Source organism: Notothenia coriiceps, unplaced genomic scaffold (assembly GCF_000735185.1).
Source record: "Notothenia coriiceps isolate Sejong01 unplaced genomic scaffold, NC01 NC01_scaffold00011129, whole genome shotgun sequence".
NCBI lineage: Eukaryota > Metazoa > Chordata > Actinopteri > Perciformes > Nototheniidae > Notothenia > Notothenia coriiceps.
This window is the reverse complement of record NW_011343830.1, coordinates 29,645-44,818: the sequence shown is the minus strand read 5'-3', so window position 1 is coordinate 44,818 and position 15,174 is coordinate 29,645.

Sequence of the window (15,174 nt, the reverse complement as noted above, 5' to 3'; positions counted from 1 at the left end):
ACACTTACAGTCATGTCACGTGCACTGGGGGTCAGATGAAGCTCACAGACTTTCTCCAACCAGATCTCACTTTTCTAAATGTCCTTAAGTATAATCTCCTTTAGGGCAGAAACCTTGTATGAGCAAATCCAGTTACCGATTACTTCGGGAAATTAAAAATTAAAAAACTCTCCCGGTGTAATGGCAGACCTAATCCATTTTGTTGAAGCATGTGCCAGTTTGTTTCTTGGATATTAGGGATTACTACCACACAGGCATTAATTGTGCACATTACACGGAGGGTGATTTCATCCCAATAATTCAGAAATACATGTTTTTTTGACAAAGTAGAAAACCTTCTGAGTCCTCTTACCAGTTTGTCCGGCATTTGTTTATTAAAACGCAACATTTGTATTGGTTTTCCCCAAAAAATACAAGTAAAAACAATTATTTTAAACGTTTTCAATAGATTAACAGCATTAGTCTTTTATATGTATATCAGATACCTGCATAAGCTATATTATGAACATCTTTCTATATGGAGTTACTTGGTTTTAGATGTAATATTTGTAAAACCCACAAACATGTGCTAAGGGTGATCATCAGCATTTTTATGATCAGGTTTGGTCACTCCCGTTGGGGCACTTTGATGACATCACCAGATATACCGATCATAATTGTTATGACCTAAAGAAATAAATAAAAAATAAAAATGGAGATACAAGGTTTCCGCCTGACAGCGATGATATCCTGTTCTGTTACAGCCTGACTTATGCTCCCTGTGTATCTGCCATAGAGTGCACTCCATAGTGTGTTTTATTCTACATATCCTTAGTATATCCTGCTCCTGAAGCATAAAGCTCCCTAACTAGTACTGACATATCTAACTGTGTAATGCCTTCACCTCTGCTGCGAGCCAACACAGGACGCCCCTCTGGGAGCAGCTTTAAGTTGAATGTATTATTATCAGCCCGCTAGCTGCAGCCTGGTGAGGAATCACTTCAGCGCTTGGCATCCAACAGCACATCACAGAAGGTCCAAATACTAAACCTCGAGTTCTGCAGTGCTGAATACATATTTGTGATGGCATGAAAACACCGGCAGATCTGTGGAGCAAGTCTACCAATAGCACGCTGTAGTGCCAAAGCCAGAAAGGTGCTCCAAGTTATGTAGAACTGCACACACCAGCTGTAGTTTGGGGAAATACACACAAGATAATCAGAGTTGACCTCCTCGGAAAAAAACACCATGCCTCTACGGTACACATACCTGAGTTATTATGTATGACATGCTGCACACTGGAATACAGACTGCAGAACTCAGGATTTTGCCAAGTTTGGATTGCACTCAATGTATTACTTAATTCTGTGTATCAGTTATAAAGATTGATGTTTAATAAGCAACGCAACATGACCATAAAGCTCTCTGAACATGACACGTTCCTCTACACTTTACTCATCGGAGCTGCCTTGTATTTGTTAGTGCCCAGCAGGCCTTCCCATAGTTTTTCTCACTTAACTATTCATCAGATAGGCCTCATCAAACATTGAGAGTATCCTCACTGTTCATTACAGCATGCCCTGCTTTTTATTTGATGAAGTAATTCATCCATAATGCATGTGTATATTGCAGTTTTGGAGGATGCCTGTGAGACTTGAGAACAGCATCGGCTTTTCTGAAGGCTTAGACCCGAGAAGAGAGGATAAAGTTGGTGCATTTGTTTGATTAAGTCGGTGTTTCAGAGCATTCCCTCTGCGCTGAACTTTAGAGCAATTACTTTGCATAGACAAGATCAAACTCATTGTAAGAATGAAGACAGGCTTGATGGGAAAGGCATGATGAGAACTACAGTATAGCATCCAATTGGAGGAGCAGAATTAGCTCTATCTGGCTGCTGCAGCGGGAGATCTGGAGGCTGGGAGAAGCAAAGGTGCTTTATCAGAAGTGGCAGGCTGAATGAGGATCATCAGGCCACTCTCTGATTGAAATCCTTCTCATAGTGTGTTGTTGTTTCTGACCGAGTGAGGAACACTTCGCTGAGTGAGTCAGCGTCCCTGGGATTGGTTGCCTCCATTCATCCAAGGGTGATGAGCAAGTCAGCCTATTTTATCTGCCAAAATGCCTCCGGGGAAACCAGACAATGTCAGTTGATGCTTGAGATGAATCTCAGAGCATTGACAAATCTCAAGACCAAACTGGAGAAAGCCTGAACCAGCGTATGCAGGGCAGGAGTAGAGATTGTAAAAACATTCCTGTGTCAAATGAACAATTTAGGCTGGCCAACTGGAGGGCCAATGCCACGTTTTCACATACTAAAAATACTCTGAGCTTCTGAATGAATAGTGCTTGCAAGAGGCAGGACCTGACACAGATTTCACCGGTCACATATTTGCGTTGTTATTTAGTGATAAAGAATGTTTCTGATGTATTCCAAATTGGCTCTTTTGGAAGTCATCTCTCAATTTATACATTTCATTGGCAACTTTGTGTAAAAACGGGCAAGAGACACTTCAGCTGTCTTCTCATACGAACTCTGGATAATATCTGGAGAATCACATTGTCCCACGTTTCACTCTCATATATTTTTAATGCGACAGGGGATTGTCCGCATTATCACATCATATGGAAATATGACGTGCTTGGTAGTGGGTGCAAGAGGAAGAACCTGACCCGGATTACACCGCGGCCTAATATTTGCCTCTTAATTTCTTCATGAAGAGTTCTTGCCTTTCTTTCAATGTTTATGATGTAATACGACATCTCTCCAGTAATGCATTTTATGTGGCGTCTTCGGGTAAAGAGGGGTGAAGTGACACTTGAGCTGTTTTCTCATATGAACCCCGGATAATGTCCGGAGAGTCACATTGTCCCACACATAGCATAGTAGCATATGACAGGAGATTGTCCGCGGCTTCACATACTGGAAATATGCTGTGATTCCGGGCAGTGCATGCAAGAGGCAGGCCGAACACAGATTACACCAGGGTCACGTATTTGCCCCTTATTTAGTTGTAAAGAACTCTTGCCTCTTTTTGAATGTATTTGCAATTGGCCCTTTTGGAAATTCACGAATCCCAGCAATTTTCTGAGTTGCCTTCATGTAAACAAACTGTTTTCTTCACCCTCTGATGTTTGTTTACTTCTTGTCTTCATGTCATTTGTGGTAGAAACATCATGTTCTGTTTTGCAGTGAAGACCATGATCAGCTCTATTCACACATTGGCTCATTTGAACAGGCCACAGACTTTATTCTAGGGAGCTGGCGGGGTAATGTTTGTTTGATATTCAGTCAGAATGATTCGGACACTTGCGTTCTCACTTACAGCTCCTCCGGGTGATGTGTGAAAGGGGCGTTTGTGGCTCAATGCAGCATTGTCTGACCCATGTCATTTCTGCCAAAATAAGAAAAACAAGAAAGGATTCCATTGTTAATAACAGATCTTTATGCAGATTCTCCCAATGTAGCATGGCTCATGTTCTACTTGTGCACAGATGGCAGTGGGCAGAAGGATTGGTAATTGGAAGAGACTGTGTTGCACACTGAACCACTCTGCAGAAAGAGAGAATAAAGATCTGATGAGAGCGCTACATTCTCAAAGTTGTACTCGACGTATAGAAGATCACAGCTAAAACACTGTAATTAGTGCCGGGGGCTACATGTGTTTGGGTATACTAGCAAATGACAGATTTCTAGTCTTGAAGCCCGTAATGAATGCCTCTGCTGGTGTGTGGGTGTGGATGAGGTCATTGTGTTACTCATACGCTCCCGAAAAAAACAGCTATTAGTTACCATCAGAGATGCAGTGTAATTTCAAAACAAAGAAATGTGTTTCTCCATCCTCGGTGACGCGGTGTGAAATGCTACTTACGTGAAGAACTGTCCCCGTTTGATAGCATTTGTTCTAATTATGGCCATATGGACTTTAAGACTTTAAATGATAGTGCATGAGTACATTCTGACAATCAATGGTTAAGACTAAGCCATCTGTGAGTAAGGGTGTGGGAACATTTTGAGACTCAAGTATGATGGGATAAAATGGGGATTGATGCTGTGGAGCATCACAGTGAGGAACACAGGGGGTTTCAACACCCCCACTGTAGTTCCTGTAAAGAGTGGAAAGTATGAGAGAAGAGATAAGAGCTGGGATATAAACAAGGTATGAAGGAGTTAAACACCTGTAGATTAGACCTGTGAAACTGAATTACAGCGCAGCATGGTCTTTCTTCTGAAGGAAAAAGTGAAACAAAGATAACTTTATTCATCCAGGTGAAATCCCATTGAGACGATCTCTTTTTCAAGGGAGACCTGCAGCACGTTGGTTACACATGTAAACATAAAAACAACAGGAAACAAAAAGGACGTCATGCAACATAATTACAGGGTACAATTTACAAATCTATTCACAATGACAGGTGCCATGAGTATCAAATAGCATTTCATCCAGCCGAGTTTTAAAATGATGCAGGGGAACCAAAATGCTGTGTGTTCCAAGCTAGAGGAGCTGCGCACATAAATGCTTTAGTACCTAAAACAGTCCTAGCACTTGGCACATGTAATAAAAACACATCCTGGGATCTTAGGCAATAGCCACTTTCAATGGCTTTATAGATGAACATGTACCAGTGACTAAGCCTCCGTACAGTTAGTGAAGGCAGACCTGCCCTGGCATACAGGGTACAGTGATGAGTAAGTGCTTTACAGTTAGTAACAAATCTCAGAGCACTGTGATAGACGGCATCTAACTTGATCAGGCAATGGGCAGGTGCATTCATATAGATCAAATCACCATAGTCCAGCACAGGTAAGAAGGTCACAGTGACTAGCCTTTTCCTGGCTTCAAATGAGAAACAGGACTTGTTCCTGAAAAAGAAACCTAGCCTAACCCTCAGCTTTTTAAGCAGATTAATGACCTGAAGTTTAAAAGAGAGACAATCATCAAGCCAGATACCTAGGTATTTATAACGGGCAACCACTTTGAGTACTTTCCCTTGCATAGTAATAATATCCAAAGTGGTCTCCGGTGTCTTTTTGGCTTTCGAAAATAGCATTACCTTAGTTTGATCAACATTTAAAATAAGCTTTAGTTCAGAGAGCTGCGTCTGAATAATATTAAAAACAGCCTGTAATTTAACAACAGCCTCCTGAATGGAGGGACCTGCACAATACATCACGGTATCATCCACAAATTTTTTTAAAGTAGCTTCATCCACATTTTGACCTAAACTGTTGATATAGATGGAGAATAAAAGTGGACCAAAAACAGAACCTTGTGGTACACCATTTGTAATGTTTATCCACTCAGAAGTGAGCCCATCAAAATGAACACATTGGGACCTTTCAGAGAGGTAGTTCACAAACCACCCCACTGCATGGCTGGATATGTCAATACTGGCCAGCCTCTGCTTCAAGATGTGATGATCGACATTATCGAACACTTTGGAAAGGTCAATAAACAGAGCTGAACAACTCTGCTTTTTGCCTAAGATACCCGTAATATCATTCCCCACTTTCATTGTGGCAGTGATGGTGCTATGTTGCTTTCTGAAACCTGACTGATGTTTACATAGTAGGTCATTTTTACATAAAAACACCTTTACCTGCTTTCACTAGGCGTTCAAGAACCTTGGCCCGAACTGACAATTTAGAGATGGGTCTATAATTATTTAATAAAGTGGCCTCCCCACCTTTTAGTAAAGGCAGGACATAAGCTGACTTCCATATTTTTGGAATTCTGTTCGTGTTGAGAGAGAGGTTAAAAAGAGAAGTAAGAGGTTGTGCAATCAAATCTGCAGCTATCTTTAAGAAGAAAGGTTCTACGTTGTCCGGGCCAGCCGGTTTCTTAGGATCTAACTTGGTTAAGGCTTCATGAACGACTTGGGTTTTCCAAACCACGTTTTTCACAGTAGCAGAGTTTGTAACAGAATCAAACAGAGAGCCACAGGACACAAAATGCTCATTAAAACAATTTAAAATAGCGGCCCTGTCCGATATAGTGCCAGATGCTGTGGTAAGGCAAGGATAAGAGTAAGGATAAATAAGAGGTAAGGCTCATTTAGGATTTAACCGGTGGATAACAATTTTATGGCTTTCCAAAATGTTCTAGGATTATTCAGGTTCTTTGTGGTAACTGATAGATAATACTTAGACTTAGCACTTTTGATTTGTGATGTGAAGCTATTTCTTAGCTGCCTAAAGTGTAGCCATTCTACCTCTGAGCCTGATTGCATTTACCCAGGCCTTGTTTCTCTCATTTAGGAGACAAATCAGCAAAAAAACACAGGATTGTCTCGTCCCTTCACTCTAAATGTACGCAGGGGTGCATGTCTATCAATACTTTCCATAAAACCAAGATAAAAATAAGACCATGCAGTTTCAACATCATCACACAGATCGATGTTCCCCCAATCATCACATTACATGTCACTTGTTAGACGCTTTTATCCAAAGCGACTTACATACTCAATACTGTGGGCAATCCCCACAGGAGCAATTTGGGGTGACGTGTCTTGCCCAGGGAGACAACGACATGCTGACTGCCGTTGGGGTTTGAACCTGTGCTCCCCTGATCCCAACACCAACACACTAGTCCACTGCACCACACGCATCCAATCAAAACCAAACAGATCATGTACAAAACTCACCAGTAAGTGGCTGTACTACACCAGTCATTTAAATAGATGGGGAATTCCTTATTTCTTCACCTCATGGTCAGGCTAGCCTTGGCGGATGCCTATAAAATCCATTGCATTGCTGATTTCCATTGATTTTGGGTATATGGATTGGAATGAATTATCAAACTGGTTTTACTCTGGAGTGATATATACCTGAGAAATGAAACTTGATTATAGTGTCTGTTTGTACGGCCATATATTTATATCTCAGGGTAATATTAAGCAGTGAATAAAAGATCCTGTAAGCAACTGAAGTCTGATTTTATAAAAATGGGGCAAGGAATCCTATACTGTGAACCGAAATGCATCTATAATTTAAAAACCCTTCCTGTATGTGGGAGTACAGTTTCAGAGCAACAGTTGGATGTGTGTGGGTGGGTAATATATTGTACGTTTTTTTAAGGGCTCATTGAAGAGAATGGCTGAGTGGAAGATGAAGGAGCAAACTGCAGAAAAAATAGAATGATGGTGTGTTTCTGCATCACAATATTTGTTTTTTGGGGGAAAGGGTACTGTGTCCAACAAAAGATCATCTTAAAATGAGATGAAAAACAATGTAAAAAAAAGATAAGGATGTTTCTATTGTGTTCAGATTCAATATATTACCTTCGGCCATGCTGAGAACAAAACAATATCAAACGTCTGTCGTAGCTGCATTTGTGTATTAATTACTGTATGATATTAATAATAGGAATGATTATAACTTGTAACTTCCTCACTTGAAATCACTCCATTTAATAGCACAAAATGCATTCTTTGTAATCAAGCTGTATTGCAGTAATAATGGTTTTGTACTAATGTCTCTAATGAGCGCCCATTAGGATAACAAAGCTTGCCCTGTGCAGTACCTGCTGCCCGCTATAGTTAATGGTGGGGGGCCTGCTGAATATGAATGAGGGTTTGCTCCACAGATGTAAAGAGGTTGCTGTTTGGGTTAATTAGTGTGAACCTGGCTTCCTGTGGCACTAAAACCTGTGGAGTCCTCCTCTCAGCCTGGTGGGAAGCCGTGTATAGAGCGGCTCTGTTGGCTGTGCTCTCTGCTCAAGCACTTTTGCTCCGGTGAAAGATGGATTTGAAAGCCCAGATAATGGTCGGCAAGTGCAGCTCTCATGTAGGGAGGCTCTTTGTCACGGGCTCAAGTGGGACTGCACTATACGTTTGACTTTTTCCTATAAGCAAGAGTTCCATTTTCATACCCACTGACTTATAATCATACATCAAGAAGCATATCAAAATGCCTCCCTGCCTGCATGTCACTGTACAATACCTAATGCACTTATAGTGGTCACACAGGTATTCACTACTCGTAGATTTAATTGACGAAAAGGGTAAAACCCTCTGCTTTCTGTCTCAAATTGAGGAAATTGGTCATTCTCAAACTGTCAAATGTAGACATGTTCATACTGTATTTCTAGCAATTTTGAAAGAGAGGATAACATTAATGTTCACGGTCACACATGGCAAAATGCAGGCGAAGTTGAGTGGAGGCGAGTAGGGGAGAGTTCTCTGGCCAGTGGTTGTTGCGTCAGTCACAAATCTTTCACAATTTGCCGCTGAAGTCAAATACGTTTCTCAAAACATTAAAGGAAAGAAATAGGCAATGCAGTAACAGTTGGTATTTATTTTTCATATTAGGGATGAAATTATCGGTATCATTTGCAATATACAGCTAACGATAATCTGAAAATAGCTGGCTTTTCCTAAAATGTCAAATCTGTAGCCATCACTATGACTGCAATCTTTTGGGTACCAAAAAGCCAGAGGATGCCTTGGCATTCAAATGATTTCACGTGATTGCAGAAGGTTTTTATTGACAATGATGCCTGATCTGCTAAATAAGTAGTTATCGGCACTATTGCAGATTCAGCGCATCTGTTAATCCCTAGATATGATATATATGAACTGTTAGGGAAGAATAGCCAAGCATCAGAATGGGAAGGATTTGTTTGAAAGGACATAAGGTAATACAAGTATTTTAAAAGTATTGAATGGTAAAACGCTTTAACTTATTTACATCCCTGTAATGGTTGTAATGTACTGTCCCTGTCAATAGTATTTCCATTTCCACCGGTATTTCACAACAGCTACATTTTCACCTTGCCAGCCTTTCACCTGAACCACCCACGGGTGCTGCATCCTGCTCACAGGTCCCTTGGAGGCCATAGTGCTTCTCCTCCAGTCTGGGTGGTGTAACCTTCCACCGGCCTCACACTGGTGTTCGGGGGAGATAGTGTTGGTTAAGCGCTCTGCCAGATAGAGTGGCTGCCATGTGCCTGAAGGGAAAGCTGTAAAGATATGCATCAAGTGCTGGCTAAAGCAATAAGGCCCATTGGAATGTGAAACAATGGCTCCTTCCAGGTGGCGGAGCGCTGTGAGAGGAGTGGGGAGGGGAATTGGATGAGACAGAAAGCTCGTCTGGCTGCCTGGCTGTTAGCATTGGACTTGGCAGCTCTCTGCCAGGGAAACGCTGACAGGCAGGCGTGCCTGTCACAGCCTATAAGAGCCTCTCTGTACAGCCCTGGGCCTGAAGGGCAGCTCTGCGCTCAGACCGGGGCCACAGACTGGGTCTGTGGGCCACAGACCGGGGCCACAGACCGGGCCACAGACCCTGTGAAGCAGGGCCAGGTCTCACACTCTTTGTACGGCTGAAAGATTCTAAAAGGTGAAACAAAGTTCTTGATAAGAAATCCTTAAAAAAACATAATTGCAATATATGATCAAAATACAATCTCCTAAGCTTTGACAATCTCATTCTGTTCTCGCAAATTAAATTGGTATTCAAGATTCTGAACAATGCTACTACACCACCTTTGAGGCTTTATCCACCTTCACTCCAAACAAATGGGCAAAACCTCAAGATCTGTCCTGAACCCAGATGTAACCGTCCCACATAGGCGCTACATTTGCACAATCTGCTTTTTTTCTTACAGCCACCTAACATTGGAGTTAGTGGCGGCTGGTGGTAAATATTTTCGGTGGGGCTGTGGAAATTAGTGATGGGCATTTCGAATCCCTTCGGGGACACAAATCTTTTGATTAAGTTCACTTTAAAGATTTGTTCACTGATTCGTTCACCGGTTCGCTAACGACTTCTGGTGATTTGCACGTTCGCGAACGATTCGTCTTTGTACTTAATTCGTTCAGTGAGTCTTCACTACTGCCGAAGTCCGTACAAGAAGTTTGCTGGCGTAAAATGTATGATATTAAAACACATTTTACACCTCACCTTGTTGCCCCATGAATTATGCTCTGGGAATAGGCTACATATTATTTAAGAAATATAATTGGCCATTGTTAAATCCATGGTTAAATCTCATAAATGTGTGCCTGACTATAGCCTACAATGTATTACAGCAGGCTAGCACTTTATACTTTCAAACTCATGCACGTACTATGTGGCCTAGCTTAAATACCAAAGCATTAAACCCGATTTGGCCGAGTTCATATTCTATGTACCCATCTATGTTTGTTTAGGGGGGGGGGAGAATGTCCCGCTAACGCTGTGTGTGTGTGTGTTTCACATTAGCGGGACGCTATGGAGCTCAGGTATCCGCCCTCTGAAGCTTTTAGGGCCGACAGGGGGAGGAGAATATAACGCTGTGTGTATTTATCGCTAAGCTAGCGGCTAAGCTAGCTGGACGCTACGGTTCAGGTATCCGTCCTCTGAGGCATTTATGGCGGACAGGTTGAGGTGTGTGTGTGTGTGTGTGTGTGTGTGTGTGTAACGGAGCTCAGATGAGAGGGCTCTGATTACAGTTTTAATCCTCTGTCAANGAAATACAGTTTCGTCCTCTTCACGCCAAAGGTACAGGTTGGTGTAGCGCAAGGACCCAAAGTAGTAACGGGGGCGCAGTTTATTTTTCTACCTGTGCGGACGGTTTGGCCAGTCGTCACGGACGGCACCGGCCACCGGTCAAGGACAGTTGGTCCTTTTTTGATGGTCCGCAAGAGCCACCAAACGGTGTAAAAATATCGTGCAAAGTAGTCTTAAAGTCAAGATAACGAAAGGATGGGGCGGATGTAATGAATGGAGAGGAGTACAGGGAAAAATTACCTTGAGGTGTTCGACGATTGGCGAAAGTTCGGATTCTCCTCTACAAGTGAGAACGAGGTAGGAGTGGTAGGTCTAGGTGAAGCTGTCAAGCACCATCTCCACCTACGGAGATTGGAGCCACACCCCCGGTCAAGAGAGAAGTCGCCCGACGTTCCCTATTATTGCGAGGTAGGGACGCGACATAGAGAGGGCATTCACAAGGGGTCGCCTTTCCTTGATGCTGCACCACGTTAGCACTATATGACCGTTACTTTGTTCGGAACCTCCTAAACCACCTGTAACGCCCGATCTCCCCCGGCTAAGAGTCGGAAAGGACCATACCCTGTCTGGTAGGTTTGGAACTTATGTATTTTTTCCGATTCCTCTGACTTAAGTGCGGTCCGATCTATCTGCCTGCGAAAAAAGGTCAGCAAACTAAAATTGGCAACAGTAAATCTGGACACGAGGGGTCTTGTGGTTGTCGGTCTACGGAATAGGGCAGACAAACTGGGACTTCGGACGACGGTTCTTGTGGGCTTGGGTAGGGATGGTGACTTGGCACCATCCTCGTCCATTGAACCGTCTATCTTTTTCTCCACGTCGTTCGCGTTTACACTTCCGGAGTCGGACACTTCACAGGCGGATTATCCGAACAACAATGTTACGGGAGTAACGCACGTGACACAGTAGGACCTAATCTCCTTGGTACAAACGGTGAATTCGTCGCCAAAGCCACCGGACGGGTACCCGGATTTCTACAAACACTTATACACTTACGACAGGACAAACACGAGCGTCTGTTTGAAGGAAGGTCCAGAGTCCGGAAGACTAAAGAGTACTAGCTTTACTTGGCGCGGGCGTAGCCTCCCCGAGGCGGCCGCGCCGAGCACCGGACAACGAGACCCCCAGCCCACGCAGGCTGACCGACCCACCGACGGACTGACCGGGTTCCGGTCGCTGCAACGGGCACCCTTTGAAGAGCCGACGCTCCGGACGCGCGCGCGAGGACGCGCTCAACGCAAAGTGGGTCCCAAGGGAACACCGAGCTGTTTAGAGCTTGGACTATGGGCACGCCTCCTGAAACACAGGGACGCCGAGGCTAGACAGGGACTGGGGCACGGAGGAGCACGAGACGAACACCGACGTCATCCTACCTTAACACATGGGGGTTACATTGGATTGTCACCACTAGCAAAAAGATTTTACGGAGTAAAAGAAGGAAACTGGTTCGAGGGAGTAACAGGCAAGGGACGCACAGAAATGAGGCCCCGGTTCCTTTGTTGCTGGCAACTCTGTCTAAAGGTTCTGCTGGCAACTGAGTTCCCCAGGGGTCCATAGGCATAGTCCTCCACCTCTATGAAGCGGTCGCCTTTACCCGGGGTTCGCTGGGACAATAGAGATACGTGTACACACCTAGCCGGAACAGCCCATAGACACAACGTAAGGTCGTCTAACGAACGAGGCCCGGTCCTGGGATGAGTAAGTGTTCCAATCGGACAAACTAGGACGTAGCCTTCTGCGGTAAATGAGTGAGTTACCGAAACTAGACATAACCCCATCTATACGTCTTGCAGCCGCGGGGCGTCAACGCCAAAGCAGATTTGTCAAACGTCTATAAACTGGGCGTTAGCCTCCGAAGGAGGGCCACAGGTCCAAGGCGCAGACGACCAGCCAAAGTAGTTACGACCCAACCTGAACGAGGACCTCCGCCTTTCAACGCCCTCTAGCGGCCCCCCGTATATACGAAACAGCTCCCTCCTGGACGACCCAGCGCCGTCCACAAGAAGATGCGATTACAGGACGTACGACGCTAGTCTAAAACATTAGCCTTCCCAGAGGGAAGGGCCCAAGGTCAAGGACCACGAACGCAGCCAAAACAGTACCCACAGTTTCTTCAGCACGAGCACACGCACGTACACATACACATAAACGTCACGATTATCCTACTAACACTTTGTCGTTTCGTCACTGCGAGAATACGCGCACAGGAGCCGTATCACAAAAAGAGATAAACACAGGTTAGCACGATGAAGCGCGGGCCATTCAAGTATACCATGGTCACTCCATACCCATTAATGTGTTACCCGAGTAACATTCTGCCTAAGACCTAGATTATGTCCTACACCAACCTCACCCTCTACCACGCACCTACACAGTCTGTCTCTGAGCAGAGCCGCCTACTTCCACTCAACCGCTCCCTGACCGACCGCCCCCCCAATCAATGTTCGCGACCTCTCCCTTAGGCGCGCGCGAGAGCGCCCCTCCGAACGAGACCAATACGCACTGCGACACGAAATGCGGACAAGACGGCTGGCGGGTCCAGATTACCGACACGGGCTCGCGAACCTTTTGCGGGTCGGTAAGAGAAGGATGGAGACGGTGTACCGACTGGGGAAGGCACGCAGACAACCCAACATGGTGTAGGTTGGCCACAAACGACTCTGACTTTTCCTTCCTCCCGCCCGAAACCCAGGGAAGACGGGTGCTCCACGGGACCAGTCTGCACTCACGGTCGGTCCAGCGGCTCGATCTTTTCCGACCCCCGTGCCCCGAGAGTGAACGACGTCCTTTGAACCCGGACCGAGCCGCGCGTTGCTAACAAAAGGGCCGCGCCCAGCACGTCGAGCGTGTTGCGCGACCGGAGACTGTCCCCAGAAGCTCCAGGCCTCAACGCGAAGTCTACTCCCTTCTTCCCCCACTCCCCCAACGCCTCCGCGGACGAGCCACGCTAGGCACTACGCAGAAGTGGCCCATGACCGGCAGAGCTTTTGCTATCCGTCGGAGCGACGGTCCGGCCACAGGTCGCGGACACACGCCCCGCGAGTGGGACCCGGCGACGTCGCGCGCGCGGAGCTCTCTTACAGGACGGACAGAGCGAGGCACCCGGCTGCTTTCTAACCCGAACATCGCGCCAAGCGCGTTACGAGCCCCCAGGGACCTGCCGCGGCCTCGCGTGATACCCCAGCCGAGTGTCTTCTTTAATGGGGTCCAACATGCACACAAACCACCGAGTGAGTCGAAAAAAGGGTGACAAAACACTCTATACCTGTCTGGTAACTTTTGCGTTTTTCGTTAAATACATAGCCGAGCATGGGCGACGAGGAGCAGACGCAGCGCCTGCCCCCCGCCAAGGGGAGGATTGGGGCACCGGGGAGGGTGGAGCGCAAACAGGCATAATGACGTAACATGAGAGCCCCTGCGTACCCAACGTAGTGGCTCAATCGATGCCCGTCAACTGTTTGCCTCTGTCTTTTGGTAAAATTATCTTAAGTAACACAACACGCAAAATCCTTCCTACAAACTGGCTCACCGGCCCCACACCCTGAGACGCATTTTAGACGAACACTATTCGCGTGGACAGTGTTGCGTACGCACCACGACCCTTTACGGACCTCCCTTCCCGATCAAGGAGAATTGTTTACCGGTCACCGTCTATTTACAAGCCTTGGTTGTTGGACTGAGGTGGCATACCCCCAACGCTATATCTACCTCCTTAGTGTATGCTGCAGTACAGTTATACCAGTCCTCAAAGCGCTCTTCGCCTCTACACAACCAAGCTTCCCATAGGCGTACGGCGTCACCGTATCCACGACGGTTGGACATGTGCAGCGTGCTCGCGAGAGCGCGATGGAAGTAACCAATCCGTTTTACTCTACAACATACCGCCAACACGGAGTGGGAAAAAGAAGAAGAAAAGGCTCACACCATTACATCTGACGATACAATGGTCCCAACAGCGCATCCTAGATTCTACCTTATGACGACACGATCCGACACAAGCTACGATAGTATACCCACCTGATCTCGAGGTCCCCATTACCTGACCCCACGCATGTCTTCGATCCTATCTCCACGAGATAACGGACGACGAACTCCTTCTCAACTGACACCATATTCCCGATACTCGTACTCCTATCGGAATCGTTTAGATATACATGGACGAGACGTCCGATACCTTTGAAGCGAGCCCGACGCTGAATTGGGGAGAGTTCACACACCCACTTCTTGAGCTACCCCCCCAAGAGCGTCCATGAGGCCCTTACCACTAACATACGAGGCCGATATCCATAACTGCTGACAGATGACGGTTCCAGATCATAGACTCCCGAGCGATCCAGCGGGACACTTTCTGACGACTTACGCGCCAGGCGATCAGCCATCCGCTTCCCGACCGGAAACACTTCGACAGTAACGTCCAAAGGAATCTATACCGCAACGCTGCCCACTCTGGGCGAGAGTTCACACACTACGCCAGCAGGTCACTTCGAAGACCAATCTACTCATAGGGCCCCCACTAAAACATACGCACCAGTATCCAGAAGACGCCCACCTCTAGGAGAGTTCAGGACACTACGAAGCCAGGGCTCGAGGCCATACACACTAGATCCACTAAACTGCAGTACGCAGGTACTCGGAGACGCCGAACCTCACCTTGGGGAAGAGTTCAGACACACTACGTGCCACCAGGGGTCACGAGGCACGTAAGCCCA